The sequence below is a fragment of the Labeo rohita genome, chromosome 22 (assembly GCF_022985175.1).
Source record: "Labeo rohita strain BAU-BD-2019 chromosome 22, IGBB_LRoh.1.0, whole genome shotgun sequence".
In the NCBI taxonomy this organism is placed as follows: domain Eukaryota; kingdom Metazoa; phylum Chordata; class Actinopteri; order Cypriniformes; family Cyprinidae; genus Labeo; species Labeo rohita.
The window spans coordinates 34,794,416-34,814,058 of record NC_066890.1 but is presented as its reverse complement, the minus strand read 5'-3'; the positions used below and the strand labels follow the sequence as shown (position 1 = coordinate 34,814,058).

The 19,643-nt window shown below is 35.5% G+C and overlaps 2 long non-coding RNA genes across 2 annotated transcripts; both read right to left on the bottom strand.

Annotated features, from left to right (window-relative positions):
• Positions 1-968: 968 nt before the first annotated feature.
• Positions 969-2,320, bottom strand: LOC127153876 (uncharacterized). The gene is made up of 3 exons (XR_007825356.1): positions 2,278-2,320; positions 1,648-2,179; positions 969-1,393 (listed from the first exon to the last, which is right to left on the bottom strand). It is a non-coding gene; the product is annotated as an uncharacterized LOC127153876 (long non-coding RNA).
• A 12,035-nt stretch (positions 2,321-14,355) lies between these two features.
• Positions 14,356-17,435, bottom strand: LOC127153786 (uncharacterized). The gene is made up of 3 exons (XR_007825334.1): positions 17,393-17,435; positions 16,604-17,212; positions 14,356-16,437 (listed from the first exon to the last, which is right to left on the bottom strand). It is a non-coding gene; the product is annotated as an uncharacterized LOC127153786 (long non-coding RNA).
• Between the last annotated feature and the right edge of the window lie 2,208 nt (positions 17,436-19,643).

Below are 19,643 nucleotides of genomic sequence, written 5' to 3'. Positions count from 1 at the left end.
TTGATTGGGAGTGATTTGCACTGAGATTATTTATCATAGAAAAAAATCTGTGTTTTATTTTCCAGGAGAGTGATGAAAGTTTGAATTTAGTTTGTCAGGTTTTGTAAATATAATCAGAGCATATATTTTTGTAATATACTTAAAAAGACTTATTGTATCATCATCATGTGATTATTATTGTATATATTCATATAGATTACACCCTGTAAAGGTGAAAGAATTTTTATCACTGTTTTTTTTCGTCTTCTTTCTTTCTTATTTATTATTTGGGGTTAATTATTATTGACAGATAATACACTGTAAAAACAATTTGCTGAGTCAACTTAAAATAATTTGTAACCTGGCTGCCTTTAAAATTTTAACTCAAAAAAATGTATTTAACTTGAAATGTTAAATTATACTAAGTGACAACTTAGATATTTGAGTTGAATCAACTTAAAATTTTAAGGCAGCTGGGTTACTCACCCATCTGTTAAGTTTAGCAAACACAAATATCTAAGTTGTTACTTAGTACAACTTAACATTTTAAGTTGACTAAACTTATTTTAGTTGACTGAACTTAACATTTTAAGGCAGCAGGGTAACAAATTATTTTAAGCTGACTCAACAAATTGTGTTTTTTATTTTTTACAGTTGGGGGGAGGGGTACGGGTGTCTGGTTTGGGTGGGAAGCATGTAATCTGCAATCGCTGGCGCAATCATTTATTTCACATGCTGTTTTTTTTTTTTCTTCCTGCGTTCACTTTCGCTTTCAAAATCAATCACATTCAGTAGGGAAGTGAAAGGAGGTGAAGGGAGGTAATGCCCTCGTTTAGGAGTAGGGGTGGGGTTGGGTATTAATATATAATGATCCATTAATATCTAAGATAGATAGATAGATAGATAGATAGATAGATAGATAGATAGAAGCAGGACAACAAAATAATTCAACTCAAAGTTTACATTTATACACAATTTTTTTAAATTTATACACAATAAAAATGACCTTTTTATTTTATTAATGCATATAAAGTATTATGAGACAACTATATGAGACAAGACATAATGTACACAACTTGTTAATTCTTGGTCTGTGTGTGATGCTGGAGAACAACAAACAGATTAATATTAGTAATAATAAAAACAGATAAACATGAATCTATACAAATGTTGTTCTCTCTCTCTCTCTCTCTCTCTCTCTCTCTCTCTGTCTCTCTCTCAGTCTCATAGTACAAAAGTAATAAGGGTAAATCTGTGTTCCTTATTTAAGTATTATGGAAAGCATGTTCATATCAATTTGTATTCAGTCATCTCCAGCTTTCGATCAGCAAGCAGATTTACCACAGCAGTCACAAATTCCCACATAGATAATTGGTAAGACGATAAAAATAGAGCTCACACCATAACCATATACCTGGAGAAAAAAAAAAAGAATCAAAAAACAAACAAACAAAAAAACAAAAAACACTATTTGTTAAAGAATGTTGTGTCTTTTTCGTACAGTTCATAAAGCTGTGAAATGGTTCATAAGAAAAATGTACACGTATATATAAGAAAAAGTCATTTTGTTCTTTAGAGGCACTTTAATTGTGAGGTAAAAAAAACTAATTTAATAGTGTTGTTATGGTATTATGATATAACAGGAAACAGTCAAATAGTCATATTTACCTGAGATTGATGGATAAATGTTTGAGTCAAATTTCGTAGTGCTGTCACATTTCTGAACTTTTCCACAGGTTTACACCACGACCTGTTGAGCTGATTGTCAAACTCAAAAATTCCCTTCCAGTATGTCATGGCACAAGCAAAGTAATCTCCATCGAGAAACAAGATGATGACCCACATTATGGGTGGAATCATACACGATGTGAAATATTTCAGACAGTTCTGCCGAGTATTACCTTCTGCTCTAAAGGGCCTTAAAAAAAGGAAGAGTAATTCAAAAATAAAAAGAGCAGGTCCGATGAAGGTGCACGCTGTTAGTTGTACATTTTGATCATGTTTGCATGGGCATGAGAAAACTTTCGCTTCAAGGAATTCCTCAAATCCGATTAAAAAAAGACTCAATAGAAAAATGATTAAAAAAGAATGGCGTTTCAGAAATGCGTATATTTTCTTTAAAACCGAAGACAAACATTCAGTTAGTGGCATCTCTGTCTCATGGACTGTGGAAATGATCTTTATATGGTGCACAGATCCCCTTCAGTGACGAAAATAATTTTGTTAATTTCAGTAATTGAAAATTCTCACTTGTGAATACACAAACTGGAGTGAAAAAGTTAATCTTTTTAGACTTACTTTTGTGTTCGTCCTTCTTGTCTGCTGTAATGTGTTGTCTTTGTATGGTTAAATTCAACTTCTGCATTAACATTTAAAGGATGCTGTGCCATGCATTTAAACAGAAAAAAAGAAGAAGTGGTTTCTCAGTATGAACTCAGGAAAACCTGACTTATTGAAAAAGTTTTGCTGTAAAACACTAACAATTTGATTCCTTTTTCACACTTACACTTTCACAATTATATTTTATCATTCTGAAATATAACGTCCCAACAAGGGCTGGACTGGTGCTAAAATGTCAAAAAACAAACAAACAAACAAACAAACAAACAAAAAGAAAACAGCCCATCCATCCATAAATAAAATAAAAATAGACACTGAGATATTTCCCATATGATTTTCCTTTATATTCAACAAAAGAAAGTCAGTCATACAGAGTTTAAATTACATGAGTGTGAGTAAATGATGACAGAATTTTCCTTTTTTTTTGGGTGAACTATCCCTTTAACAACCATATCATTTGTAAAATTTATTATCACTGTTTTTATTTATTTATTTATTTATTTTTAAAATCATACTCTTATTGAATTTGGTTTGAATAATTTACTTTTAATTCATTTTAGAAATATAATATTTCAGTCATGACTTCTCTTGGGATAGACTGTAAAATCTTATATTAATGTAAATAGAATGTGCATTGCCTTGGTCTTGGCAGACTAGATCTGCTACGCTACTTCTGCTAAATGCTCAACTAATAAAATGAAAATGAAACATCACGCTGCTTCTAGAAAGAGGAAGATCCCCCATAGTAGATTTCGACAAGTGGTGCTGGGGAGGAGGCAGGCTAAGAAGAGGACACACATAGTGTGCAGACATAGCATTCATTGAATACGTCCTGGTTATACGAGTAAATGGTAATAAGTGTGTGAATCCGATTGGTTGAGAACATTGTATTGAATGAACCAATTAGAACGCAAGTTGAGTTTCATGGCTGAACTATACATTTTTTGTTTCTTGCCAGCAGATAAATTCACAAACAACAAAACTATCACTCAAAATCTTTAAAAACAACCACAAAAAGTCTACTTTCTTTGTCAATTTATATGTTTCTTACAACATATTTACTCATTCCATATATGAGGTGGTAGCCATATATATTTGTTCCTCTTGATGCAATTAAGAAAAGAGACAGGCATACATTTTCTATTAAAAACAATGCACTATGACTACATTTACAGCAGTGTTGACTTACTAAATTTGATTAAAAAGCACTACTAATTTATTTATTTTTAATTTTTAATGAAAAATTAAAATGATGCTGTTTTACTCACCTATGTTGCTCATTTTGTCTCTTATGAACTACTGTCAGGGAAATTATTTCTTTTTGCTTATGTAGCAACAGGAAAATGATGACTGGAAGTGATTTTTCTTCTTCCTCCTTTTTTTTCCAGCAAATGAACCGAACTATGAACCAGACCTGGATAAAACAAAGCAAAAAAAAAAAAAAAAAAAAAAAAAAAAAAGTAGCTATATTTGAGTCATCAGTATTTCAACTGCAGATCTTTGTGTTCAGCTTATAAGCTTCTATCAATAAGATGTTTTTAAACTCTAAGCTAATCACCGGTGTGCATCACTGCGTGCAGGGCACAGGACTGCTATGAGAAAAACTGTCACTCATAGTGAGATACACCACACATCCTGTTGTTGAACAGTGACCACCTTTTGTTCTGAACAAGCATATAACCCTAAACTGTTTGTGTTTTAAATGTTTTTACAGGTTTCTGATTTTAAGGTTTAACAGGTTTTGATTTTTTTTTTTAAATCAAACTTGTCTGCTTTTCCACATTTTTCTGCAATAAACGCAGGTTTATCTGTGTAGAAACTATATTCAAGTTATTTTACAAGTAATTTCTTTAGCTTTTAATTTTTAAGAAATTTCAACTGTAAAGCAGTTCTACATTATACAATATTGTCATTAGCTCAATTTAGTTAACTGTTGATTCAGTTTAGTTTAATAACACTGTACGATTACGAAAAAATTCAGTTCAGCTACAAAGCAGCTCTACAATAGGCAATGGTGTAATTTAATAAGCTACTTCGAGTGTAAACTAAAGGAGACAATGCACATTGGCATGCGATGACTGCATCCAGCTGCCGCTGATCGCGGTGTGAATATAAACAGGCAGCAGGTGCAACGCGTACTCCTGCAGGGAATGAGGGTTACACACGTAACCAAGACATTCCCTTTCAGGTGGTCACTTTTGACGTCATGTCGAATTAGAAATCCCTAGTAGTGCCATAGATGCTGCCCCTTCCAGTGTCCTGTGTGAGCCTCCTGTGCCCCTTGTTAGAGTATAGGACAGGGCTCACACCAGGAAATCCAGTCACTGTTGTCTTTGCATTACCCACTTAGTGAGATTGGATAACACTGGAAAAACGTACCCGTTCTACTTAATGAAGGAGGTTTCAGGTGGTATTTACGCATATGGATTAACCCTGTAGGGCCTCTGTACATATGGAAGATTTAAAGGTGGTTGTAACCCATTTGCAGGAATGGCAGAGAACATCTGCCAGGGAAACACGGCTTAATACTATACCATAGAAAGAATACACATGTGGGATCCCCTCAGGGTCACTACATATGGTACCCAGCCTTCTAACGGTTCTCACGGACACATCGAGTTAAGGCCTGGCACCAGATGCTCCACCATGTCTAGATGTCAAGGGTGATGGAGAAGCTCGACATTGTCTGCAATATGGAACTCTCTGGAGAAAATATCACATTTTGTGACATAGCAAGCTGACAATAAGCTGAGGCAAGGTGCCATGTGCCAGCGCCCAGGAGGATACAATTCTGTAACCTGACCTGCAGGGCACACCTTGTGCTTGATAGGCCAAGGCTATAGCATCCAGTATCCAGTAGGCCATCCTCTGCTTGGAGACAGCTTTCCCCTTTTGCTGACCTCCGTAACAGACAAAGACAGGACAGAACAAAGTTAGGGCTGGTTCTGCCTCCACCGGCGGCAGTGCTTGCAGATTCACTACCTGATCTCTGAAGAATTAGTTACCTGGGTAGTTACCTGGGCAGTTACTTGGGCAGTTACCTGAGAGTCAGCTAGCCCAAACTCTAGGCACGATTTGTCAACCGAAAATGAGTGGAGGTTCCCTACCCTCTTGATGGAGGCCAATGGAACCAGGAGCAGAGTTTTCATTGAAAGAAGCTTTAGCACAACTCACTGCAAAAGCTAAAGTGTTCTCGACTGAGATGCGTTGGCAGCAGCTTCCTGCCAGGACAAGATGTGTTTAATCACCTCAGTCTTCTTTTGGACATGGGGGTGTTGAGGAACCAGACCTTCTCGGCACCCCTAATGTCGACCAGACACATGTCCATTTTTCTGTGAATTTTGTCAAATTCATTAATAAGCTTTATTAAAACAGTTTGGCTAAAAAAGGAGAAACTTTTGCAAAATTCAAAATTACAAAAATGTTTGACCCACAGCAATTTAAATTTCAGTATGAGCCAATGAATCAGAGGAAAAAAAAAAGAATTTTGCTTGATCCAAAAACAGTGTTGCCAAGTCTGGCTACTTTACCACTGTTGCCGCAGGCTGTTTTTAAAGTCTGTGGGTTGAAGCAACCCCAATAATGAAATACAAATTTACCAGGGGAACCCCCGACAAAAAACGTGTATTTTATCCCCCAGAACACGATTATTTAACAGGGGAACCCCCTTCGAAATGCGATTGGGCTACTTTTGAGGAGCAATTGAGGGGGTTTTGTTGTGAAAACCTGGCAACCCTCCTCAAAAGTTATAGAAAAGACATATAAGTGCAAATTTGGTCTATTGGTGTCACTACAGAGTTTGAATTAGAGACTCATTTTTGCTATGGATAATACTGAGACTCTTCTTTATCTGTGTGCCAAATTCATAATTCATAAATAGGTACCTAAGCACAGAAGGTGATTGATTGGCCCCTAACTACTTGTAATAATACTTAAAGGGGTCATCGGATGCAAAGTTCATTTTACATGTTTGAACATGAATGTGTGTTGGCAGTATATGTACACATCTACCCTATAATGATAAAAATCCATGCAGTGGTTTTTAATTAATCTGTAAAAATAATATCCCCTTTTTCAAATCAAGCTATTCTCAGATGTCTGTCGGTGTGGCATCACAGAGGCCGCTCCCATGATAGTTGACTGACATAAGCGTATTACCTCAAATTTACCGCCTTAAATCAGCTGTAACAGTCTAGTAACCTCCATTGTTTCAATGCCGGAGCAGGGATGGAAGTTAGACAAGAATATCTCCGATTGAGCAATTGAGGTGTTGTGTTGCTGGATGTAATAATGAACATAGTGGTTGTCATTTACTCCCGACATCTGAGCTGCTGAAGATGCAGTGGATTACGTTTGTTTGTGAAGGGAATGCGCCTCCCGATCTACATATATCCGTCTATGTTCACACAAATCATTCGTGATTCAGCTTCACTTACAGCAGAAGTGAGTGTAAGGTTTTTTTTTATGAATCTTTGCGATCACCTTTCCTAATAATGTGCTAGTTAGCAAGTTTAGCGGCTATCAGATGCACAACTCAGTCTTATGTCTTTTGAACACAAATGTGTGTTGGCAGTGTGTGTACCCAAGCACTCTGTAACAATGAATATCTACCCAGTGCTTTTATAAAAATCCATATAAATCATAACCCTTTTTTCAAATCAAGCCATTCTCAGCTTTTTGCCTGAGTGATGTTGCAAAAACCCAGGCCTTACCTTAGACCCGCCCTGAGTAAGCTGTGACCTATCCGCCATGGTTTCGATGCCAGATTGAACAACTGAGGTGTTTTGTTGTTGGATGTTGTAATGAACATAGCAGTCGTCATTTATTCCTGATATCTGAGCCACTGAAGATGCATAGGATTAACCTTTCGTTTTTGAAGGGTATGCACCTAAATCCGTCTATGTTCATGCAAATCATTTGTGATCCATTAGGGAAGTTAGTATAAGTGTTTTTTTTTTTTTTTTTTTTTTTTTTTAATGAATCTTTGCAAATCGCGTTTTGCGGCTAATGTGTCTAAAGTTTACAGTCTGCTTGTCATCCCACGGCAGAGAGGGGTGGGGTGAGCATTTAAAGAAACATACAACAAAATGGGCTGATTTTGACAAGGTAAAATGGGTGTTGTTTTACACTACCATTGAGAAACTTTAACCAACTTGTGTATGTTATAGACTTTTCATTAGGATCCTAAAGAATCATAACAACTGAAAAAGGGCATCCAATGGCCCTGTAACATTTGACAATTAAATTAAGTGAAGAAAAAAAAAACTGTGTAGTGTTTTTAGACTTACTATTAGTTTTAATTGTCCTGTCTCTTCTGATGTACACTCATGTACAGTAGCAAGACTTTTAACTATACCACCATGTACTCTGGTTCACATGTAGCTTAAATATGAATTGCCCACATAGATGGGAAGAGACTGACATATAGTGGAGTTAACCACAGTTTGTTTCATGCTTTTGGTTTTCTTTTTAAGTAGAGCTGAAAAATTCTGCACTATGCTTAATGTCTGCGAACAAATGTGAGACATCTCAATACAAAATTAAATATTTCCATTTAAACTCTTCTAAACTACAGAAAAAGTTAATAACATGCATAATGTTTCATTATCTTTCAAAGCTGACATGCACTGGCATTAGCACATTGGAGTAAGTATGCAGCACTGGCCGCAGGGCACATAAGAAAAGCTTGCTCTTTACCTATAATGCAGTAAACCACACATCCTGTTATTGTGAACAAACAAGACAATATATATTACAATGCAAAGCAAAATAGTTTCAGATAAAGAAATAAAGTCTCCATTTATGACAATTCACTTCTCATCCCCACGTACAGGATCTAGCATGCTGGTATTTCTTTCTCAGTAGCAAACAAAAGTATCATAGGCTTTATGAGTTGATGTCAAATACATTTTGTGCCTTTCTGTCAATCTACCCCCCTGTTGGGGTAGGTTGTAACAATTAATGCTGTATTTTAAATTAAAATAGTGACTAGGCCTTTGAAATCCAATTTTTGAAGGCAGAATAGCACTTCCTGGCGAGAGCAGAGAAAGAAAAACATGTAATTTCATGGTATAACCACTAGAATCAGGGCTCTAGAGAGAGGCTTGTGAATTCCCTAGTTGTTTTAATAAATAATTGTTTACTATTATTAGGTTTGTTTTGTAATAAATAATTCATCTTTTTTTTTTGTACTATTATTAAGTTGTGGTTTTTCGCATTTAAATGTTATATAATTGTTATACAAATAAAAATAATAATACAAAAACATGTATAAAAATAACACAAAATATAAAATCATTATTAAAGATAATTTAAAAAAAATAGTTATGCATATATATATATATATATACGCACACACACACTTTAAATTGGAACAGGCCTGACTGTTTTTTCTAGTTTAAGTTTAAAACCCGGAGTCCTGTTGACATTCTCTGGTTTCTGAGGGAGAACTTTGCTTGCTTTTCTTTCTGAATTATGCCTTGCATGCAAAGGTGCAATTTGGAAACCCAGCACTTTTAACAGAGCTTCTGATGTTATTTGGAACAGCTGAGGTGCTGGCTTAAACTGCAAATTGTAGGCATTCAAACCTAAACAGAAAGCATTTTGTTACACAAGACATTAAAATTCTATAAAAATGTAACAAAACTGATCAGGAATGCTTTTTTTTAGTGCTTAATCCTTCTCTGTCTGATTTGATTTTAACCTCTTATTTCAGTCTTCTGGACTGGATCATTTTGACATTTGGTGTGTGTGTTTCCGCGCATATGTGAGTGTGTGTGTGTGTGTGATTTTGCACTCTAGATGTTTGACTTTCACACTTTCATTGCTGTGCAGTTTTTTCTGCATTGTAGGGGATTTGTTGATTGTACACACAAAAAAATTATTTTTCCCATTTCCCATTAATTTCCTATGGTTGGTTATTTTTGACCGAAGACCATGAGTGTGACTATTTTTTTTTTTATGAACACTTAGCTTTTTCAGATCATGCCCTCATTTTCTGTGTGTGTTTGTGTTTGTGTACCTAGTGCCATAAAAGTCAACAAGTTTCATACCATTCTAGTGAAGCTACAATTATAAAATGTTAAATTTCTTAGTCAGAAGTGAGCGAAGACTGCACATGGGTTAAATTCTACCATATAATAGTGAAAACATTTGCTGACAATTCAGTCAATGGTGGGGAAAGTGTTAAAAGCAGAAATGTGAAGTTTAATATTTTAAAACCACTTACATTGATTCCTTATGTTTAAACTTCTGTATTATTTGAATAATTTTTAGGGCAACAAAATTGTGAAATTTGATATAAATACACGCAAAAAGATCAGAAAGGCTGTGTGTCCACCAAAGCGTTTTTATCCAGTGTCAAGGGATGATCACCAAAAAAAAAATTACTGTGCTCCTTTCCCCTCCTCTGCTCTCCCTGCTGAACTGGATCTATTTTGAAAATGAAAGTGAAAGCAGAAAACAACATGCATACAAAAGTGATTGCATGCTTTCATGAGTGCCAGAGGGGTGGACACACTAAGTGTTTTTCTACTCTAGACTCATCAGTCTTGAGTGTTTTAATGTTTGTGGATTGGCCCCATTCACTTCCAGTGTAAGTGAAAGTATTCATTCATAACGTTGACAGACACTTCATAGACATTTTTGGCCTTATCTGTGATCAGATCTCACCATTAGCATCTTACTGCAAGTATGCTAGACTAAGAATGCATGGGAAAAGCTTGTGCTGTACCCACAGTGACAGTGCTATTAACTACACATCCTGTTACTGCATATAAATAACACTAGTTCACACAAACCTTCATGCCCAAATGAAAGTCTATAGCCCAAAGAGTTTTGCATATTAATATATCACTGACTCAGTCTTGAATAGCTTACTTGTTAATGGCACACTGGTATTTGATTGTCTCTGGCTTTTTGGTTTTGTTTTATCTTATTTTCTTTCAATTAGAACAGGTTTTGTACTTGTGCTCCCCCAATCCCCCCAAACTCTCGTAACTTCACACAATGGTTTCCCATTTGTTAAACATGTCATATAATGGCATATAATAGTGTAAGACAAATGTATTTTTGCTGGACTTTTGACATTTTTATTGAATAAAAACATTGAAAAGGGAAAACAATATTAGATAAAATGAGAGGCAATTACATGGAAATAAAAACCACATTAAACAAATGGAAGAGATTAAGAAATGAAAACATAAATTAAAAAAATAAAGTTACATTACAAAAAAAAGTGAAACTAGTCACTGATTTCACTAATTTAAACAGGTGACATCTTTAGGAGATCATCTTCCTCTGTTTCTTCATCTGGCCTTTCAGCATCTATCATGTGATAACAGTCATTGTGTCACTGAACTGATTATTATTAATCTTTTAAAGGTAACATTTCACACAGTATGAACATTAATAATTTATTTAAATGAATGTTGAAATAAAAATTGTGTTATGTTAACCATTTAAGAACAATAGTTTCACAAAATTACAGTGGTAAACTTTGATCAGGATGTCCAACTTTGATTGAAAAGCAAGCAGTTGTGATAAAATCAGTATGACCATTAATCTTTTTTAAAAGGTATAATTTTGAACAGTATGAATATTGTATTGTTGAAATGAATTGCGTTTTAATCTTAACCATTTAAGAACAACCATTTTACAATATTACAATGATAAACTCAGTCAGTTTCATTCATTTCAAGTAAAATAACAGCATAAAAAATAAAGTATACCGTTTTTTTTTTTTGTTTTTTTTTTCTTTCATTTGTAATTTTTTACTTACTTAAAGGTGATATAGTGTTGCGTGCCAGAATGTGTGGTTTCCCCTTTGTCCATCTCTTTATTTATGCTTTATTTTATGACTAAAAATATGAAATTGGTTAAGTTGCAGACACAACTTATTATAATCTATTTCAAATCTGAACATGATAACTCACAATATGACCACACAATATTTTTGTCTGTTACAATAATTTCTGTCAGATTATGTGCACAAGAAACATGTCAGACTACACGTTGCTTCCGGACCAATCATCATGTGCCGTCTTCAACAACATGCACATACATATGAACAATATACAGCCATTGTCAGGACCATGGACCTGTCACTGTTTCAGTTCATGTTTTCCCTTATATGGTCATGTTCCTATCCTGGTTTAGTTTGATTATGAATCCCCTGCACCTGTGTTTCCCATTACCCTGTGTATTTAAGTTCCTGTCCTTGCATTTTGTCTTTGTTGGGTCTACTTGTTGTATACGTGTGTCTGTTCAAGCATATGTTGTGGATTATTCCCTGTGTTTGTGTGTGTGTATATATATATATATATATATATATATATATATTAAAAATAAGGCACAATGTTCTTGGCTCTCAGAAATATATACATTTATTAATACCAAAAAGCATATGGGTCACATATTTGTTAAGTAAATATCAAAGCAACATTCAAATAGCATCTTACGAATATTATAAGAATGTATATATGTCATGTTAACTTCTACAAAATCTCACTTCTACTAAATCTCAGACAGAGACACTTGCATGCATTTAATGAGAAAAGAAAAAACATATTTAAAGAAAAATCTTTCAAAGTTCTAAATACTTAAAAGAAAGTATGTATGTGCATAAACCTTGACAGTCTGAAATAGCAAAATTATATGTTTAACATTTTTATATTTTATGATGCAGAAGAAAAGCAGAAAATCAAAATTGTCATTTACACTGTTTTTTTTTTTTTTTTTTTAATTTACATTTGAAGTGGAGGGGGCATTGCCTAAAACATTAAGTAATACAAATTCTGTTGCTTCACTCTGCTCTGGAGGTGAACTCCCACTTTGTATCCCTCTGCTGACTCTGCTGGTCTTTTGCAGTAGCATTTTAACGTAGCAGTCATAAATACCCACTAAGACAACCACCACTACGCTGAAGATAGAGATCATGACATAACCCGATAACTGAAAGACAATAAACAACACAGATAACGGATTTAATATTTCTATTCTGATATATAATGATCACACACAGTACATGATATTTACCTGAGACTGATGAATGTATTTGCGCGTCAGATCTTGTAGAACCGTCTCATTTTGTGTCTCCTCAGTAGGTTTACACCAAGACCTGTTGAGTTGTTTATCAAACACATAAACTCCCTTCCAGTCAGCCATTCCACAAGCAACATAATCACCATCAAGCAACAAGATGAAAATCCACATTAGAGGTGGAATCACACAAGATGCAAAAGCGTGAGGACAGTTCTTTTCATTCTTCTTGTTATTCCTGTTCTTCTCGTCAGGCTCGATACCCTCATTTGATTTTGTACAACAACAGCCATGGCTAAAAGGTCTCAAGAGGAGAAACATTAAAGCAAACGTAAAAAGCGCAGGTCCAATGAAAATGAACAATACTACCAGTTCATTCAGATCAGATCGACACGGGCATAGAAAAAATTGTATTTCAGTCACCTCTTCCAACCCAAGTAACAAAAGGCTCAATGGAAAAGAGCTGAAAACTTCAGATTCAGACAGAAATGTATGTACTTTCTTTAGAAGATCTCGCTCTTTAGATGTTTTTGAAGGAAGTTTTGATGATGTTTCCTGTATACTATTGGGCTCTTCCATTATTGACACACAATTTTCTATTTAATACACAAAGGTGCATAAAGTGCTCTACAAATAAAGGTGACTTGACTTTCGGCTGCTTCAGTCTCTGAAAGTCTGTATTCCGGTTCACAAGATCTGTATGTGGTGCAGATTCCTTTAAATGAAGAACATAAAAATTACTTTTCATATCTGTATGCACACAGCGAAAACCGTAGAACAAAAATAATAAAGTAAAAAAGTACATATTGCAGCAGTTTCCAACATAAATGAACACTAGAGACAATAAAACTCTGACACCTTTTATTCCTTTTCATGCAAAGTATGATTTACAGAGTTTCGATTAATAAAGTGTAATTACTTGAAGAATATTATGTTATGACTTCAAAACAATTTTAATATGCTGGGAGATTTGCAGACTGATGCTTTTGAATGTTAGCATCATATATCCAGCTTCGTATCTTAATAGGATTTCATATGGTAGGTTTATTCGGTTAACCTATAGCTCACGCAATACAAAGATTTATTTGAGAGGCAAAGAGCTCCAGTACAAATCCAGTGTAACTATGGTTCGACAAATCTGCACACCAGGAAGATTCAAATGGCACGCTTGCATCAGCAAATGTGTTTTTTTTATATCAGTTTTGCATTTATTACCACTATTGAGTAGGTTTAGGGTTGGGTTTGGTGTAGGGCATATTTCCAACACAATAGAGCATTAACTTTTGGTGACAGGATATTCGAACTTTGAACCCCAGCAAAATGTACCTGAAGCAACATAATAAAAACACAGCTAAACTTACCTATATCAATGTAATAAAAACATGCCAGGATTTACATATTGAACCCGTGTTTTAGCACCACTCAGTGGACATTTCTCTTTGAAACTGCTGCAAAACGTGCAATAAGGTATGCAAAAATCGTGTTGCAGAAAAGTACCCAGAGGCACGTATTTTTATGAGACTGGGTACTTAAAGCAAAGCTCTCATGCCCAGCCACTTCGGTCCTTGTGCCCAGAACGTAGTGTTGTTTGTCCTGAACAGTTAAACTGCCTGTTGCTGTTCAGAAAAAAAATTCTTCAGGTCCCAGTGGTTTTTAAGCATTTTTGTGTACTTGAACCCTTTCCAACAATGACTATATGATTTTGAGATCAAACTTTTCACACTGAGGACAACTGAGGGACTCATATGCAACTATTACAAAAGGTTCAAATGCTCACTGATGCTTCAGAAGGAAACACAATGCATTAAGAGTCAGGGGTGTAAACTTTTTTAATTTGAAAATCAGTGTAAATGTAACTTATTTTGTCTTCTGCAAAACATGTAAGTATCTTCTGTAGCCAGGGGTATCACTAGTGGGGGGGAAAGGGTGACAGAGTGCATAGGGCCCAGAGGTCTGGGGTCCCACAATCCACCCCCACCGCCACCCCCACCCCCCAAACATTATTTTGCGATTGTGGCCAATCTCCCAGCCCTCTACAGTGCGACTATTTCAGTCGCATTTAACTTTGTATCACGGTTTTAGAGTCACCGTTTCGGGACGGTTTGGTTGAATTGAATTCAAGCAAATGATGCTGAGTGCCGCTAATTCGAAAGTGAAAGTAAAATGTGCATTGAGCTTTTCAGCTTTTTAAAAGTGAAGGAAAGCGATAAAAATTGGAAAAATTCAAACAAATTAAAAAGAAATAATTGCTTTGCTCGAACTGCCACTAATTTGAAAGTGACAGTAAAATGCGCACTGAAACATTTTTTACTGCTGAAAGTAAAAAGCAAGGAAGGTGAGGAAAATAGAGACTTCTTCTTCTGGCTCGTCTTCTGGCTCTTAAATCATTAAACTGTTTAAACAGGCAACGAAAATAGTCTCAAAGTCCCAGATGAGCCACTGTGCATCTTCAAGGACACATGAATTTTGTTTATGAATGAACCTGTGCTTTTAAACAATCTGAGTCAATGATTCAATTACCCATTAATAAAAAAAAATAATCACCTACTTAATTCCTGAATGAATTAGCTGTTCAAACGAATCAATTGAATTAATGATTCAGTGATAAACTCAGTTTGCTGACCTGCTGCCACCTGGCAGTTTTAGTTTCATTTTTAAAGTCTATCATTTCAGCTATTTAAATCATTTCAGTTCATCAATCCATATTTCTGTTTTATACTCTTAGTAAAAACATGGCATTACAATTGTAAAAAAAAAAAAAATGCAAATTGTATGGCAAAACACTTTTGCTGCTATTGAGGTAGGATATGGGTAAGGTCAGGGAGAGGTTTGGTGGTATGGGTAGGTTTAAGGGTGAGTTAAGGTGTAATGGATTGATCAACAGTGTAATTATAAATATAATTATAGAAATTAATTACAGATGTAATTACATGCAGGTGTTTTTCTAAGTACAATGTAAATACATGTATGTACACAATAAGTGCATTGTATCAAATGATTAATTTCAATGTAAGTACTTAGTAGTTAGGGCCCAGGGCCCAGAAATCCTAGTGAGGAGCCATGAAGGAAACATGAGGAGCCTAAATCAGATAGAGGGAGGAGCCAGGACAGAGACAGAAGGGACTTGTGTCTAACGACTAACGGGGTGTGTGGGTTGGTAATCATGACCGGTAGAGGGTTCTGAGATGGTGTGTGCTGTCCACATACACCAGATAGCAACTCCTATCACCGGGAATGCAGCGGATATAGGAATGACCTCTGTGGTTGTGTCAGGACAGGCAGGCAGTTCAGTACAGGCAGTTCAGGACTGACAAACAGTTCACAAATGGCCTCCTTGACCAAAATAGGACAGCCAGGGAATTCAGGGCAGATAGACAGTTCTGAAGCTGGTTGTAGAAGAATGGGCATGTCTGCAAATAAGTACCATCCAAGCCCTCGCACTCCCTAGGTTCATCCACTGGCGTGCACTCATTGGCCGGCTCTCACACCCGGTCACACAGGTCAGGCTCTAGCTCCGGGCGATCCTTGGGCTCAGTCGCTCTCTGAGGTGATGGCTCATTGGTCGCAGTGGGCTTTGGCTCTCCGTCCGTGGTGAGATCCAGGCTCTGCGCAGCGGGGTGCTGGTGGGCTGGGCTGTGGGTTCAGAGTGGGGCTGGTGTTATCATCCACTATAGGTGGAGATCCACAGGACACCAGCACCCACTCAATAAAGGTGGTGAGGCTCTCTCAAGGACTGTCCCCGGACAACTGCGCTTGTGTGGAAGTGTTTAGTCCAGCAAGGTAAAATGTGATGAGGCAGTCGTCCGTGAACTACCAGTCCATAACTGTGACAAGAACAGAACATGGATTGATTCTTTATCAAAAAAAAAAAAAAAAAAAGCATAATAAAAGTTTTAGACTGTCCTTTTTTTCCTGCAGCACTGGACATGTCATTATGCTGTTGATGGATCCTCTCCCTCTTCCTTAGATTATCAATTTCCCAGTGTCCCACTTTTGCGTTTTTTGATTGTTGTAGTACATATAAGACATAATGCTTACAAGCACAATGCTGAAGACAATAAGCAAAGCATAACCGTAAACCTGGAGCAAAATAAATAAATAAAAAAAATAAATAAAAAAAAAAAAATAGAAAGAATAAATAAATAAATAAATAAATAAATTGTGCATTTAGAATATAAGAGCAAGTTCTATTACACATGAAGGTTAGAAATGATTTTGTTGATGCCAGTTACAGTATGTGACTTACCTGTGATTTAGCAATAAAAGAGAGAGTCAGGCTTTTCAGTTCAGTCTGATCCCTTCCAGAGATCAATTCATTAGGTTCACACCATTTTATTTTTAGCTTGTCATCAAAAACATACAGTCCTTCCCAGTTCGTTTTACTACAGGCGACATACTCCCCATCAAAGTACAGCCCAATGATCCATACAATAGATGGAATCAGACTAATTAGAATATAACTATATATAACTTTGTTTCCTGTTTTTATTGCATGTTCTTCTTCTTTGTCATTTTGTTCTTTGTCTTGTTCTTTTTAGCATGTAGGAGAAGGAGAAATGTTAAAGCAAATGCAAAAATAGCAGGTGCACTGAAGATAAGGCCAATCAGTGTTGTGTTCATTTTAGAATCACAAGGACATGAAAATGTATAATCGGCCAAAACCTCCAAGAGGATCGCCAAAAGACTTGTTGGAAAAGACTTGAAAAGTGCACTTTTAGTCACTCCGCTCATAAATGTGGATAGAAATTTTGGTACAAAAGACATCTTCTAATGTTTAGATATCAAATATTTATCTATAACTATTTTATGTTTGATGTTTTGGTTCCCTTTGCTCAGTATATTTGTTCACAAGCTCCTACAAAAAAAAAAAAAAAAATTCATTATTCATATTCAACATTTGATCTGTTCTGGTAACACATTTTCAGGGAAATAGGGTGTGTGTTACAGAAAATTAATTGCAATGTAAATTGGCCATCATCTTTACATATTCATTTGGATTTTATTTATTTATTTTAAATTTAGTTTGTAGACTTACCCCTGTTGTGGCTCTGTTGTGATGTGTTGTCTGTGTGTCATTCTGCTTCTTCAAAATGTAAAGGTATCTGTGCCACACATCTTGACAGGAAGGAAACAGGAGGTGCTTGTAAGTCTCATCAAGAATTAGGTTCTCAACAAACAAGACAAAACAAGAAAAAAAAAAATAAAAAAATAATATATATATATATATATATATATATATATAAAAAGTGAGTAAACATATCATACTACACAACTGCCTGTTTTCCTTCCTGCAATGCAAAAGAAAGTTCAAAATGCATTCTGAACAAAATGTACACGTCAGCTGCCCATTTTATAATTTTCTGGGTTCTTCCACACTTTCTCTGAATGGAGACAGTGAAGATGGAAGTGATTACAATGAAAAAAATTGATGTAGAATAACATTCACTCAGAACTTGCAAATACATTTCACATTCAAACATCTCATTACAACAAGTTTGTAGAAGAGAAAAGCTCACATTATGCTTCAGCTGCAGAAAACCACACATCCTGTCGTTATACAAAGATAACGATCCTTCACACAGACAAAATGAAGAAACGGGACCACGGACTGATTTGGCCCATTTATGATATACCTATTTCATAATGCAATTTATTGGGGGAATCCAGAATCATAATGTAGTACAGCCAAAAGGTAGTGGTGGGCACTTTTGAAGCACTTTTGTGAAGCTTCAAAACCTTTGCAAATCACTTATTTTGAAACAGTGGTTTTGAGCATGTGTGAAAGTGATTTCAGTAAATGAGGCTTTGTTACATAATAACTGTTTTGAAATGTTTTAAAATTTCAATATATTGCCATTTTGGGGGATGGGGATCATCTTTTGGTACCGCGTTTGAAATCAAAATAGCCTTTGTTATACACCACATCCTCATATAATGCATTGCATACATGTTATATTAATCCAGGGCTGGGCAACTTCGATCCTGGAGGACCACTGTCTTGCAGAGTTTAGTTCCAACACTAATTAAACACACATTTGAACAAGCTAATCAAGATCTTTAAGATCAAGAAAGCAGGTGTGTTTGATTAAGGTTGGAGCTAAATTCTGCAGGACAGTGACCTTCCAGGACCAAAGTTGCCCAGCCCTGCATTAATCAGAGTATAAAGCAGGCATGGGCAAACTTGGTCCTTGAGGGCCGGTGTCCTGGCAAAGTTTAGTTCCAACCCTGATCCAGCACACCTGAACAAGCTAATCACTGTCTTTAGGATTATTAGAAGGATCCAGCCAGCACTGTAAAATCCAATAGTTTACCTTACTTAGCTATAATTAGTTATCTTTACTTAGTTGCTATACTAGATTTTTAAGTTACAGCTACTTTCAAGGCAAGTAAAACAATTTACTTACTGCTTTGAGTGACACTTACTTAAAATATTCAAGTAGCCACAAAGGAACCAATGACATTATTTAACCAGCGAGAGGCAGCAGTGCACTAATACATTGCTAATTTGCAAAATAACAACAGAAGATGAAGAAAAGTTTTTGAGGTGGGGCAATTCTTAATCTGCAGTTATTTTTCACTAGTTGCATTCACTCATTTCCCAAAGTCATTTTGAATGTTGTTTCAGTACAATCATATTGTACTGAAAATTTGAGAAATATTTGAGAGTACATCACATAAGCTGACTTCATAAATTGATGTTGATTTTTGTAAAATGGTGTTTATGCTTCTTTTTTTACCATTATAGTGATTCATTTTTCCATTTGGTTGGTTAGTTTCATTTTGATTTCAAGGGAAGAAAAGTAATAAGTTGTTTTTAGAAGGTAGCCTTATTCTGATTTTCTAATTAAATAATTAGATAATGTGTTTTTCACATTTATTAATGATATTTTATAATTTTATTGTTGTTCATAAACACTTTGAGAAGCTTATTTGGGTTGAGACAATCTTTTAATATCTGTGGTAATATGCTCAAGTCACAGACAGACTTCAACATTCAGCATGCGAATCACAACAATGGTAACAATTCAAATTATGGAGATAAAATAATGCCATAAAGATTTGCATGTGAAGAGTACGTGTTGTACAAGTATACATAAGACTGTAAGCGTAAATTAAATTTGCATGCGCAAGAGAAGCTTTGTAAAAGTGTAAATCACATTTCAAGCATAAGAAAAAAAGATTTGCAGCATTCTACTGTTAATCATAAGTGTAATTCATGTATTGTGAAACTGCAGCTTCATGCTTTCGCAAAATAAATACAATCTGCATTCTTCCGACTTCCATTC